This window comes from Saimiri boliviensis, chromosome 1 (assembly GCF_048565385.1).
Source record: "Saimiri boliviensis isolate mSaiBol1 chromosome 1, mSaiBol1.pri, whole genome shotgun sequence".
In the NCBI taxonomy this organism is placed as follows: domain Eukaryota; kingdom Metazoa; phylum Chordata; class Mammalia; order Primates; family Cebidae; genus Saimiri; species Saimiri boliviensis.
In genome coordinates, this window is record NC_133449.1 from 79569036 (window position 1) to 79581648 (window position 12613).

Below are 12613 nucleotides of genomic sequence, written 5' to 3' on the forward strand. Positions count from 1 at the left end.
TCTTAAATCTTTGATACCTGTTTATTGCCTTTCTTCTATTTCACAAGAAACTTGCTAGCAGATAATAACATGAATGGATGAGCAGAAGAAAGCAGTTCTGGAAAAATGTCAAAGCAGTAGATTAGCTAATGACAATAATAACTAATATTTAATAATGCTTATGGTGTGGTACTTGGTTGTTGTAAGCACTTTTCATGGATTAATTTATGCTTGCTTTACAGCAGGATCCTGAAGGGACATGATACTATTTTTATCCTCAGCTAATAATAAGTCTATATGTTTGACAGTATGCATGCATGTGTTTCTTTTGTAGCAGTAACCTATGGATGTGATTTTATTTATTTTATTTTATTTTATTGCATTTTAGGTTTGGGGGTACATGTGAAGAACATGCAAGATTGTTGCATAGGTACACACGTGGCAGTGTGATTTGCTGCCTTCCTCCCCATCACCTATATGTGGCATTTCTCCCCATGCTATCTCTCCCCAAGAAAATCAAACACCACATGTTCTCACTCATAGGTGGGTGGTGAACAATGATTTTATTTTATATACACATACGATTATGTTTTCTAACTTTAAAAATCATTCCTAGTTAATATAATAAACAGCACTACCTGATATGGTAACCACCAGCCACATGTGGTTATTGAACATTTGGGGCCGAGTCTGCTCACACTTGTAATCCTGTCATTTTGGAAAGCCAAGGTGGGAGGATCATCTAAGCCCAGGAGTTTGAGGCCAGCCTGGGCAACATAGTGATGCCCTCTGTCTTCCCAAATAAAAAACTTATTTGTTTAAAATCGAGATATGATTAGTGTGAAATGAGATGTGCTGTAAGAGCAAAATGCACATAAGATTTTGAAGACAATATTTTTAAAAGAATGTAAATACTTCTCTTTCATTTCTTTCTTTCTTTCTTTCTCTCTTTCTCCCTTCCTCCCTCCCCACCCCCTTTCTTTCTTTTCTTTTCTTTTCTTTCTTTCCCAGGTCTCACTCTGTTACCCAGGCTGGAGTGCAATGGTGCAATCATGGCTCACTGCAGCCTCCACATCCTGTGCTCAAATGATCCTTTTTTCTCAGCCTCCTGAGTAGCTAGGACTGCAGGCATGCACCACCATGCCTGGCTAATTTTTGTACTTTTAGTAGAGGCAGGGTTTCGCCATGTTGTCCAAGCCCATATCAAACTCTAAGGCTCAAGCAATCTGCCCACCTCGGCCTTCCAAAGTGCTGAGGTTACAGGTGTGAGCCACTGTACCTGGCCACGCAATACCTCTTTAATATTTGTGATTGATTAAATGTTGTGTATTTTGCTTTTTTCTGGTGGGGAACGGGGTCTGGGTCTGTTGCCCAGGCTGGAATATGGCTTACTGCAGACTCTACCTCCTGTGCTCAAGCCAACCTCCCACCTCAGCCTCTCAAATAGCTGGGCCTACAGGACATGTCACCATGTCCAGCTAAATTTTGTATTTTTTGTAGAGATAGCGTTTCACCGTGTTGCCCAGGCTGGTCTCAAAGACCTGAGCTTAAGTGATCCACCTGCCTTGGCCTCCCAAAGTGCTGGGATTACATGTGTGAGCCACTGTTCCTGGCCTGATTACATAATTTTTAATTTTTTGGAGAATTGGAATTAATTCTTTAAGTTTGGTATAATTTGTCGGTAAAGCCATCTGGTTCTTGACTTCGCCTTGTTGAGAAATTTTTGTTATTGATTCAGTCTCATTCCTCATTATTGGTCTATTCAGTTTTTCTATTTTTTCTTAGTTCAATCTTGGCAGGTTGTATGTATCCAGGAATTTATCCATTTCCTCCAGGTTTTCCAGTTTGTTAGCATATAGTGTATAATTGTTTCAAATGATCTTTGTGTTTTTGTGTATCATTTGTAATGTCTCCTTTTTCATTCCTTATTTTGTTTATTTAGGTCTTCTCTCTTTTTTTTTCTTGGTTAGTCTAGCTAGTGATTTATCGACCAACTTAACATTTTATTGATTCTCTTTGTTGTTTGTCTCTATTTCATTTAGTTCTACTCTGATCATTATTATATTTTTCCTTCTACTAATTTGAGTTTGGTTTTTTCTTGCTTTTCTGATTTCTTAAGATGCATTGTCAGATTGTTTACCTAATGTTTTTATACGTTCAAAATTTGTATTTTTAAATTTATTTTGTAGAGATAGGTCTCCCTATGTTACCCAGGCTGGTCTCAAACTCTTGGCCTTAGGCAGTCCTCCTCCCTAAGTCTCCCAACGTATTGAGATTACAGGTGTTAGCCACTGCATCCAGCCAAAATCTTTCTACATTTTTGATGTAGGCATTTATTGCTATTGCTATAAACTTCCTGCTTAGCATTGCTTTTGCTATGTCCCATATCTTTTAGTATACTATATTTCCATTTTCATTTGTTTCCATTTTTTTTTCTATTTTTTTCTTAATTTTTTCATTTACCCAGTGCTCATCCAGGAGCATGTTGTTTAATTTCTGTGTTTGTGTATAGCTTCCAAAGGTCCTCTTGTTATTGATTTCCAATTTTATTCCATTATGGTCTGAGATGATACTTGGTATGATTTTGATTTTTAAAATATTTTTGAGACATTTTGTTGCCTTTCATACGATCTATCCTAGAGAATATTCTATAAACTAATGAGAAAAATGTGTATTCTGCAGCTATTGGATAAAATGTTCTGTAGATATTTCTTAGGTCCATTTGGTCTAAAGTGTAGTTTAAATCCAATGTTTCTTTGTTAATTCTTTGTACAGATGATGTGTCTAATGCTGAGAGTATAGTGTTGAAGTCCCCAGCTATTATTGTATTGGAGTCTGTCTCTCTCTTTAGATGTAATATTTGCTTTATATATCTGAGTACTCCATTTTTGGGTACATACATATTTGGAATCACTATATCTTCTTGATGAATTGATTCCTTTATCAATATATAATGACCGTTTTTGTTTATTTTTTCTGTTTTTATAAAACTGTTTTATATAACTACTGCTTACTTTTAGTTTCTATTTCCATGGAATATCTTTATTTTTATCCCTTATTTTCTGTTTATATGTGTCTTTACAGATAAAATGAGTTTCCTGTGGGCAACATATAGTGGCCATATTTTTCTTTATCCATTCCTCCAATCTAGATTTATTATTATTATTATTATTGAGACATGGTCTCTCTTTGTTGCCCAGGCTAGACTGCAATGGTGCAATGATAGCTCACTACAATCTTGAACTCCATGGCTCAACTGATCCTCCCTCCTTGGCCTCCAAAGGTGCATGCCACCATGCCTGGCTAATTCAGCAAGTCTGTATCTTTTAACTGTAAAATTTAATCTGTTTACATTCAAGTTTTTATTGACATATGGGAACTTATTCTTGTCATTTTGTTCATTGTTTTCTGATTGTTTTGCATTCCCTTCTTTTCTCTCTTATTGTTTATCATTATGGTTTGGTGTTTTTTTTTGTAGTAAGAACGTTTGAGTTTTTTCTCTTCCTCATTTGTGTGTTTGCTCTACCAGTGAATTTTATATTTTCATGATGGTAGTTATCCTTTTGCTTTCAGGTGTGAGACTTCTTTAAGCATTTCTTGTAGTTCTGGTCTAATGGTGATGGTTTCCCTCAGTTTTTGCTTGCCTGGGAAATACTTTATTTTTTCCTTCATTTATGCAGGATAACTTTGCTGAGCATAGAATTCTTGGCTTGCAGCAAATTTCTTTTATCACTTAGGATATATCACCCTATTTTCTCCTGCCTATTACATTTCTGCTGAGAAATCTGTAGTCTGATATGGAAGGTGGGTAGTTTCTTATATTTAACTACGTGCTTTTCTCTTTTCTGTTTTGAGAATTCTCTTTTTGCCCTTGACTTTTGACAGTTTGAATGCAATGTGCCATGCATTTTGAGTTGCATCTATTTGGAATTCTCTGAGTTTCCTACAACTGGATGTCTAAATGTCTTGCTATACTTGGGAAGTTTTCAGCTATTATTTTAAATTGGCATTCTATGTCTTTGGCCTTTTAACCCTCCCAAATACCCAAAATTTAAATAGTTACCTTATGGTGTTCCATATGTAATGTAGGCTTTGTTCCTTCTTTTTAATTTTTCTTTATTTTTTTTCTGACTGGGTTATTTTAAAAGACTTCAAGTCCTGAATTTTTTCTCTTGTTTGATCTAATCTATTGTTGAAACTTTCAAATATATTTTTAATTTTTCAGTTGCATGATTTCTGTTGGATTCTTTTTTTTATGGTATGTATCTCTTTGGTGAATTTTTAATTCTTATCTTGAATTGCTTTTCTGATTTCTTTGTATTACTTGACTATCTTCTCTTGTATCTCACTCACCTTCTTAAATATCATTATTTTGAATTCCGTTTCTAGGATCTCATAAATTTCCTTTTCATTGAAATCTATTGCTAGATAATTATTTTGATCTCTTGGATGTGTTATATTTCATTGTTTTTCCATTTTCTTGTGTCCTAATGTTTATATCTGTGTGTATGGTATAACAGTTGCTTCTTACCACTTGTTGGATTGGCTCTCATTTGGGAAGGTTTTGATTCTGGGTGCATGCAGTAGTATAGTCTCCATGCTATTTCTTCACTGTAAATAGCTTCAGTGCTATCTGCGACTTCCTTAGTGACTTAGGATGTGATTATTAATGGAGGCTGTGGTGAGGATTTTCTAAGGATGTGAATGTCAGGCCCCAGTGGTAGAAGTAGCAGGCCAACTGTGCCTGGTTTTGGGTTCCCAGGCAGTATACAGAGGCACTGTTGTAAGCAGTTTCTAGCAGTCCAATTATTGGGCTTCCAAGCAGCTTGTTTGGGTGCTGACAGTGGGTAACAGTGGGTCAAGTGGATGGGGGGGGTGCTCCTTGAGCCCCTGGGCAGTGGGTAGTAGCAGTGATGGGACAAACCTTGGGCTCCCAAGTGGCACATGCTGGTTTAGTATTGGCTGCAATGGGCTAGGCAGCCAGTCCCCAGGATCCCAGGTGGTGCTGGCTATGTTAGTGACATGCTGGGTGGGCCTATCCTGGGAGGAGTGCTCAGATGTCGATGGTGGCCAATGGAGAATGGTGATTCCCCAGGCTCCTGGGTAGCATGCTTGGGCACTAGGATTAGATGGTGTCTGGCCAGACAGGCTTGTCCTCAGGCCCCCTGGTGGTGTGCAGGCTGTTGTGGGCAGGCCAGAGTGATCCCAGGTCCCCAGCAGAGTGATTATGTGATGGTAGCACTGGTGGCAGAGGGGTGGGACAGCCAGCCCTTGGGCAGGTGCAAGTATGCAAGGCCCTGCTGCTGGTGGCAGGGGCAGGGGTGTCACTACTAGAGGCATATGCTTCTGTCCTTGGTAACAGCAGTAGTAGTGGCTGTGAGCAAGGAGAGTCTATTCTCAGGGAGTGTGCAAGAACGTAGCAGCCTCTGCTGTTGGAAGAAGATTGCTACTAGTGGCAGTGGCTTCAGGCAGGCAGGTTTCAGTCTCTGAGGAACACATGTTTTGGTTCCCTTTGTCCCAGAGACAGCCTCTCAGTGCATGGCACCACGCTTTCATTGGGATGCACAACATTCCTAGCAGCTAGCTAGGAATCCTGCTGCTCTGCTAGATAAAACTAGCATTGTGCCACTATGGCCTTCCAGGAAGACAAGAGGAAATATCAGTGAAGCTCCAGGGATATGGAGATGCAGGGGCTATTGGGTCTCATAGCAGGTTACAGTCTGGTGGGGGCTGGCCTCTCAAAATGGCACCATGCTGCAGCTGCTTAGGGCTTGGGGAGGGGTGGACCCCTGTGTGAGCTCCCTCTCTGGAGAAATGCTGTTCATGGTCCCCAGGCAGCTCCTTATGCTGGTCTCAGGGCCCAAAAAGACCATGGGGCTCTCCCATGGCTAGGCTTGCAGGAATCTATGATATTGCTTACCCTTTCTCCACACTGGGGATTATCTTTGGACTCTCAGATGATCCTGGGCTAATTGGCTGCCTCACTTCCTTCTCCTTCCATGCCTCAGGTCTTTCTTGTCATTTCTCTATTGAATTCTAGTGTTCTCTCTTAGATGCTCTATTTGAAGTATGATTATCTACTTGCTATTTTGGTTCTTTATGGAGGAGATGAAAGCTGGATGCTTTTAGTTAGCCATCTTGAAGACTCTTCCATCTGTAAATTTATAACAAACAATTTAAATAAAGCTCAAAGTTCCCCTTGACCCCACCCCATCCTGCTCTCCAGTGCTTAAAACTTCTTTTTTGAATCTATGTGCCTTTAGGAGGATATTGTCTAGTTCACTGTGATCTCCACCTACTGTTTCACTCCTAGTCCCACTGCAATCCACCGTATCAACTAGCTGGCCCTAAGTTCATTTGCATTAGAGAAAAAGCACTGTACTTGGAATCATTCATTAGACATCTCCTACCTGAATGAACCTTAAGACATTAAGGTTAGCCACTAAGACATTGAGCTTTACTTTGTTCATCTTTAAACCCTATGCTTCTCACACAGAGATTGTCATGGGAATCAAAGCAAATAATGTCAGTGAATCCACCTGACTAGCCATGCTTCCTGAGCAAAAGATATCCTAAGAAAGAGAAAATATATTTTACAGCAACCTAGAAAATTTCTTAAGCCCATTGTCTGTGAAAATTAGTTTCAATTTCATTATAAATGACAGATTCCATTATAAACGATAACATGTATGTATAACACTTAGTCATTGCCAAGACAAGAGTGATTCACAATTTTAGTCACTGTTATTGATGGCTTAAATAATAAATAGTAATAGTCAATCCTTGTTTATTTTGTATGTTTTTAAATATCCTAGGTAAAATCGATACTACCACAACTTAAATTATGTTTGTCCTACAGCTTGAAATACTTTCCAACACCCTACAAAACATTAAACAAACATGAAATGTTATTATTACCTGTCTTTCAAGACCCAGCTAAAGAATTCCTTCATAAAAAGTTATTTCACCACCCCAATCTAAAACTATCCCACTGAATTTCAGTAGTGGATCTTTCTCTCTGGTTTTCTTGGCCATTATATGTACACATGGGCTTGTATTGCTTCTATTGTTGTCACACTGTTATTTAAATATTTGTAGAACTGAGATTCTAGTCTTTAATTGTTCATGCATTTATCTCATCTCTCCTCAACTTGATTATAGGCATCCTTATGTCACAGGCCACGTTCTCTGCCATACTTTGCAACACATCACATACATAGTAGGGACACGGTAAGTGTCTTTGATTCCATTTAAAGAGAGTGTTACATCCTAGTAGTATCGTAAGAATGTGCCTCTTAAAACTCCTCATATATAACCTTGTCCCTTCTGGAATGTAACCAGAGAATAGCTTTGAAGTGGGATTATGGTGTGTTTCTTTCTTACTTGTTTCTAGGAATGAAAGACCTTGTTTTCTACCCTGGCAAAGTAAGGTGATTTGAATTTCTCTAATGCCAAATTCAGTATATGTTGTTTTTTGTACTGAAGGTCATGTGTTGAAATGTAAAAGTATCTGTTGGCAATAATTATTTAAGTAGACTATTCCAATCTTAAAAACATAGCCTTGTGTTTAAAATTAATTTTATTTGTCTATGGTTGCAACTTAAAACAGTTTTCCTTATATACACTATAAAATGTTAATAGCTACATATAGAGTGCCTTTACGACTGTAGTGTCATTTTTCTCAGCTTGATCAGCTCTTTTGAATGGCATCATTATGATCAAAGTTGTTTACAGTAATAAAATATGAATAGTTTCGATAAAAAAGTAGGCGTCATTACAATTAAAAAGTATCTGGCATTTTAGAATGTGATAACCACTCATAATACTGTCGTAGGATAAGCAATTCTAAAATAGAAACATAATTAGAAGAATGACCTAAACAAGTCTTTGAAGCACAAAAAGGAATATGAATTGAGGGAGGTGTAGTGCTGCATAGCTAGGGATTTGCAGAATATTTAACACACTTGCATTGTTTCAAAGAAATTGTGAAAAGTTAAACATTTCATTCATACTTGTACCCTTCATCTAGTTCTACCTGCAAAGAACAAGCAAATCTTAAAATTAGGACAACATGCCAAATGTTTCAATGAAACTTGGGGTTTAGTACTTTGTCTGATAAGGTATGCTGCAAAAAATAGCATATTCATACTTGTGGGGATATTTATTCAATTATATTCCATTGCTATTAAAAAATATAACGAGATGTATACAATAACTCTGCAATCTTTCTTTACACCATGAACTAACACCTCTCTAATTGATAACATTTTCTTCATCCAGGCACTGATATTTAGGTTTCTGTTTCTTTACCTTTTTCTTAAGATCAGTTTACTTCTGGTTCATGCATACGCTCATACCATCAGAGGTGTGGCAGGCAAGAGAAATTTAATAAAAGTCTAGGTCAGTTAATGTTGCTACTGCTTTGAGTCTCTGAAAACAGGTTTGGAGAAGGTAAATGATGGTAGACTATTTTTTAGGGGGAAATAAATTACTGGTTTTAGCAATTTTATAAGGGTGATTGTCTTCATAATGTTTATAGTAAGTAAAGTTGTGAGGGCTAACACAGAGGCAGCTGAGTACAATGACTATTTTGACTCCCTTACTGAATAAGAGAAATAGGCAATTGTTGACATAATTCCTGATGCACGCAGTAATTAGGAACCTGTGTACAAATAAGTAAAATAATTGTCAAACAATACTTAAACATGTTGTATGTATGATAATAATACTAAAATGTAACTCAATATATATAATCCCCATACTAATTCATTATTTTTGGTGAATAATGAAGACTTTTTCTCATGCCAGACGTTTAATACTGACATCTATCTCTACCTCCCTTTTGGAAAACATACCCCACTCCTTTTTCATAAGAGTGGATGTTACCCTTTTTTCCATGATGCTCTCTGTCAGACACTGCTTTCCTGTAGCAGTACATTGGCTCTAGACTGACTTATTCAATAAAATAAATTATGTAATATTAAATATGTATATAATTATCTTCTTTAACTGTATAAAAACCTAGACTAAATTTTGAAATTGCCTCTTCTAGGTACCTCATTATGCTTTTAGATAACCTAAAAGTCTATCAAAAGGGGACTAGCTAAAGAAATTATGGATGCATGTAATGGAATATGTTGCTGTTAAAAAGAATGAGGTAATTCTGTATGAACTGACAATAAAATGTTATGTTACCATGAAGTGAAATATTTTAAGTTAAAAAAGAAAATTATATAACATACATAAGGTATTGTGCCATTTTTTCATAAAAATACATATATTATGTATTCTAGAAAAATGTCCCCAAAATATATATCTTCCTTGGGGGAGGAAAACATTCACTGTTTATTTGTATTATTTTAATTATCATGGTGAGCATTTTAAAAACAGTTTTATGGTACAAAGATCAGGGAGGATCTCAGAAAATTTCTATCAAACTTTAAGGAAAACAGCATTCCTTTATTGTTGGCTTGTTTATAAACAAAGAAACCATGGGAAAATCCTCAGTTTGTTATGATAAAATGTTTTCTTTCAATATTTGCTATCTTTTTTTATTTCCTACTTAGAAATTATGTATTCATATTTTTAAATTATCTATTGGAACATAAAATTGATGAAACAGAAACCTATACTGGCTTAGATATCCCAACCTGAGCCTTTGATCAGTGTGTGGCATTGCGTGGTCTCTGGAACTGACTCAGCATGGATGAGCAATTGCAGCCTCCTGTTTAACAGTTGTTTGACTCTCCCATTGGACAAAGTTGAGAAATCACACAGTTGTGATTGCTGCTGGCAGCTACTGCATAACCCCAAGGGAACTAGCCTTTAGAGGAAGCTTACTCTGAGGTTGCAGGGGAGAGAGACAGAGAGAAATTAGGCATTTGTTGACATCATTGAGCTGATGGATAGACCAGCACTGAAATCTTTCCTACCCTGTATTTTCAGGAATAGGATCCAGTAAATGTCCTTTATTCTTTAATTCCCTTTGAGTCGGTTTTTGTGTTAGTTGCAACTGAAGTCATTTCATTAATATATTTTTCTTAAGTAAATAAGAATGTAGACAAGGATTTGTGCACAATAATTATTATCACAAATACTTAATATTTTACTTTAATAAGTAAAAAACAAATGATCTAAATGTTAAATATTAGGAAAACAAGTACAGGGATTATGGTTGACTGATATGATAGAATATTATGTAGCTATTAAAACTGATGTTTTCAAAAAATTTTTAATTAACAAGTTCCTTCACAATCCAGCTTCTGTCACCTCCCTGGCCTTGTATCTCTGGGCTCCCTGGTAACACTCACATGTTCTCTACTCACATTGCACTACTTGTGTGATTTTCTCTGCATAGGAAGGCCCTGAGTTCTCCCAACTTGTAGCTTCATCCTACTCACCCTTTAAAGTTAAGCTCAGGCATAACTCCTCCAGGAAGCCTTCTCATAATTTTTTTTCTTGCTCCCCAAGTTCATGCCAGCCCTTCCCCTATGTGCCTGCAATAACAGTAGTTATTTCTGTAACTGGTGGTGTTTTAACTATCTCTTTATGTCCTTCTTTCCCATTAGACTGTGAGCTCTTTGAAGACAGACTAATGCTTCTTTTTTCTTTCTTTTTTTTTTATTTTTAACAGGGGCCCTGCTAATCTTCTCCATGTCGTTCCAATTTTAGTAATGTGCTGCCGAAGCGAGCACGACTAACTGCTTCTTATTGGTCTGTGTATTCCCAATGCCTCGTCAAAGTTGTGGCAGAGAATAGCTGCTTTACAAATATATGTGGACTGCATGCATAGGTAGTTAGATGAATACATGAATGAATTTTCCCCAGGGATATATCAAGAATGTAGGATGGGCAGCTTCGAGAATTTTTAACTTTTTGTGTGTTTTGCATGGAAATCGGAAAATTTTGTGATAAATAAGTTCTGGAGATATACTATACACCCGGAACAGCATAGTGCCTATAGCTAAGAATACTGAATTGTATAGTCACAATTTTCTAAGAGGGTAGAACTTGTCTTAAATGTTTTTATCAAAACAGAACAGCAATAATAATCAAGGTGGGGTAGAAGACTTTGGAAGGTGATAGATATGTCTGCAGCCTTGATGCTATTGATGGTTTCCTGGGTAGATACTTACCCCCAAACTCATCAAGATGTATATATTAAATATGCACAGCTTTTATATGCCAATTATTCCTCAATAAAGTGGTTTATAAAATAAAGGAAGGAGTGGTAAAGAAAAATATTGCTTCTCCTGTTTAGTTTCTAATATTATAAGATATTATCAATGAGCTTGTAATGGCTGGCTAAATGATAAGACTATTTTTTGAGACTTCCTGGAAGATTACAGCTTTATTTCCTATTTTTCTTCTGTTTACACGGCAATGACTAATCAAGACAAACCTTCTGCCTAGCTCCCTTGCTCTTATACACAGATATTTATTTATTTACCAAATAATTATTGAGCACCTAGAATATGCTAGACACTGGGCTATAGAGATCTGTGCCCATTCCCATGAGATTAACAGTTTAAGTAGGCAGATCGTCTTTAAATACAACCCAATAAATTATCTATTCAATTGAAGATACTGATTTTCCATTGAAGAGAGGTGCAATTCTCTTCACCTTCAGGTGGAAAAAGAAAGCAGCTGGCTATTTATGCCAAAAATAAGACTAGACTTTAAAAAACCCATCTTTTAAACTCTTTCCATAAAAATTTATTAAACAACATTTATTAACAAATGTTTATAATTCAGACAGTTGAAGATAAGTCCCATACTGTTACTGTCTCATGAAAAATTAAATTGAATTACTCTTTTGATTAATTCTAAAAGCTTCAGTTTAAGGTTACTGAAGTCTGACAGGAAAATTGAAGCCATGATTGATTTACATGACACACTTTTAGTGGAAAATACTGTAAAACATTGCCACATTGCCAAGTACTTTGACATCTTAAAAGATGAACCCAGATGAGATGTACCAGGCTTGTGGGGCAGGGCAAAGGTGTTCACAGTAACCTTCACCTCAGACAACCCACCTCCTGAGGTGCCCTGGTTAGGTCATGTGCTTTCACTTTCCTAACGGGTATCTCTTGGAAGAGCAGAAAGACCAGGCAGAAGTGTTCTCCTATCATACAATGTTAATATTAAGCTTTATACAAAAGACTTAAACCAGCATGAAGAATATAAGATGAATTCTGAATCTGTACATCACATAAGGCTGGCTAAATCCCTTTTTTCTGCCCTGCTTTGAGGACAGATAGTATGTATTAGTCATTTCTGTATTCATACTGCCAGCAGAGTAGACTGTATGCAGTAGGCATTCCCAGAAATTGCTGAATGAAATATTAATGGTGATTATATGTATATAGTGGGATTATCTATGAGTGTTCTTTTCTCCTTTGCACTCTTTAGTCTTCTCATTTTCTACAATGGTGATGTACTGGTGTGGTTATTTTCATAAATTCACTGTCAATGGAAAAGAAAGGAGGAGGGAAGAGTTTATTCAGATATTGGGAACCTCTTTGTCCTCTTCTGTAATTCAGCATGCCCCTAATAATTGATGTATTTGCTGTACGTGGCCAAGAAGGTTAAACAGGTCTCCCCACTCTAGCCTTTCAGATGTATAGCATACCTG

At 36.8% G+C, this 12613-nt stretch overlaps 1 non-coding gene across 1 annotated transcript; it reads right to left on the bottom strand.

Moving 5' to 3' along the window:
* Nucleotides 1-10567: 10567 nt before the first annotated feature.
* Nucleotides 10568-10672, bottom strand: LOC120362167 (U6 spliceosomal RNA). The gene has a single exon (XR_005578146.1). It is a non-coding gene; the product is annotated as a U6 spliceosomal RNA (small nuclear RNA).
* Between the last annotated feature and the right edge of the window lie 1941 nt (nt 10673-12613).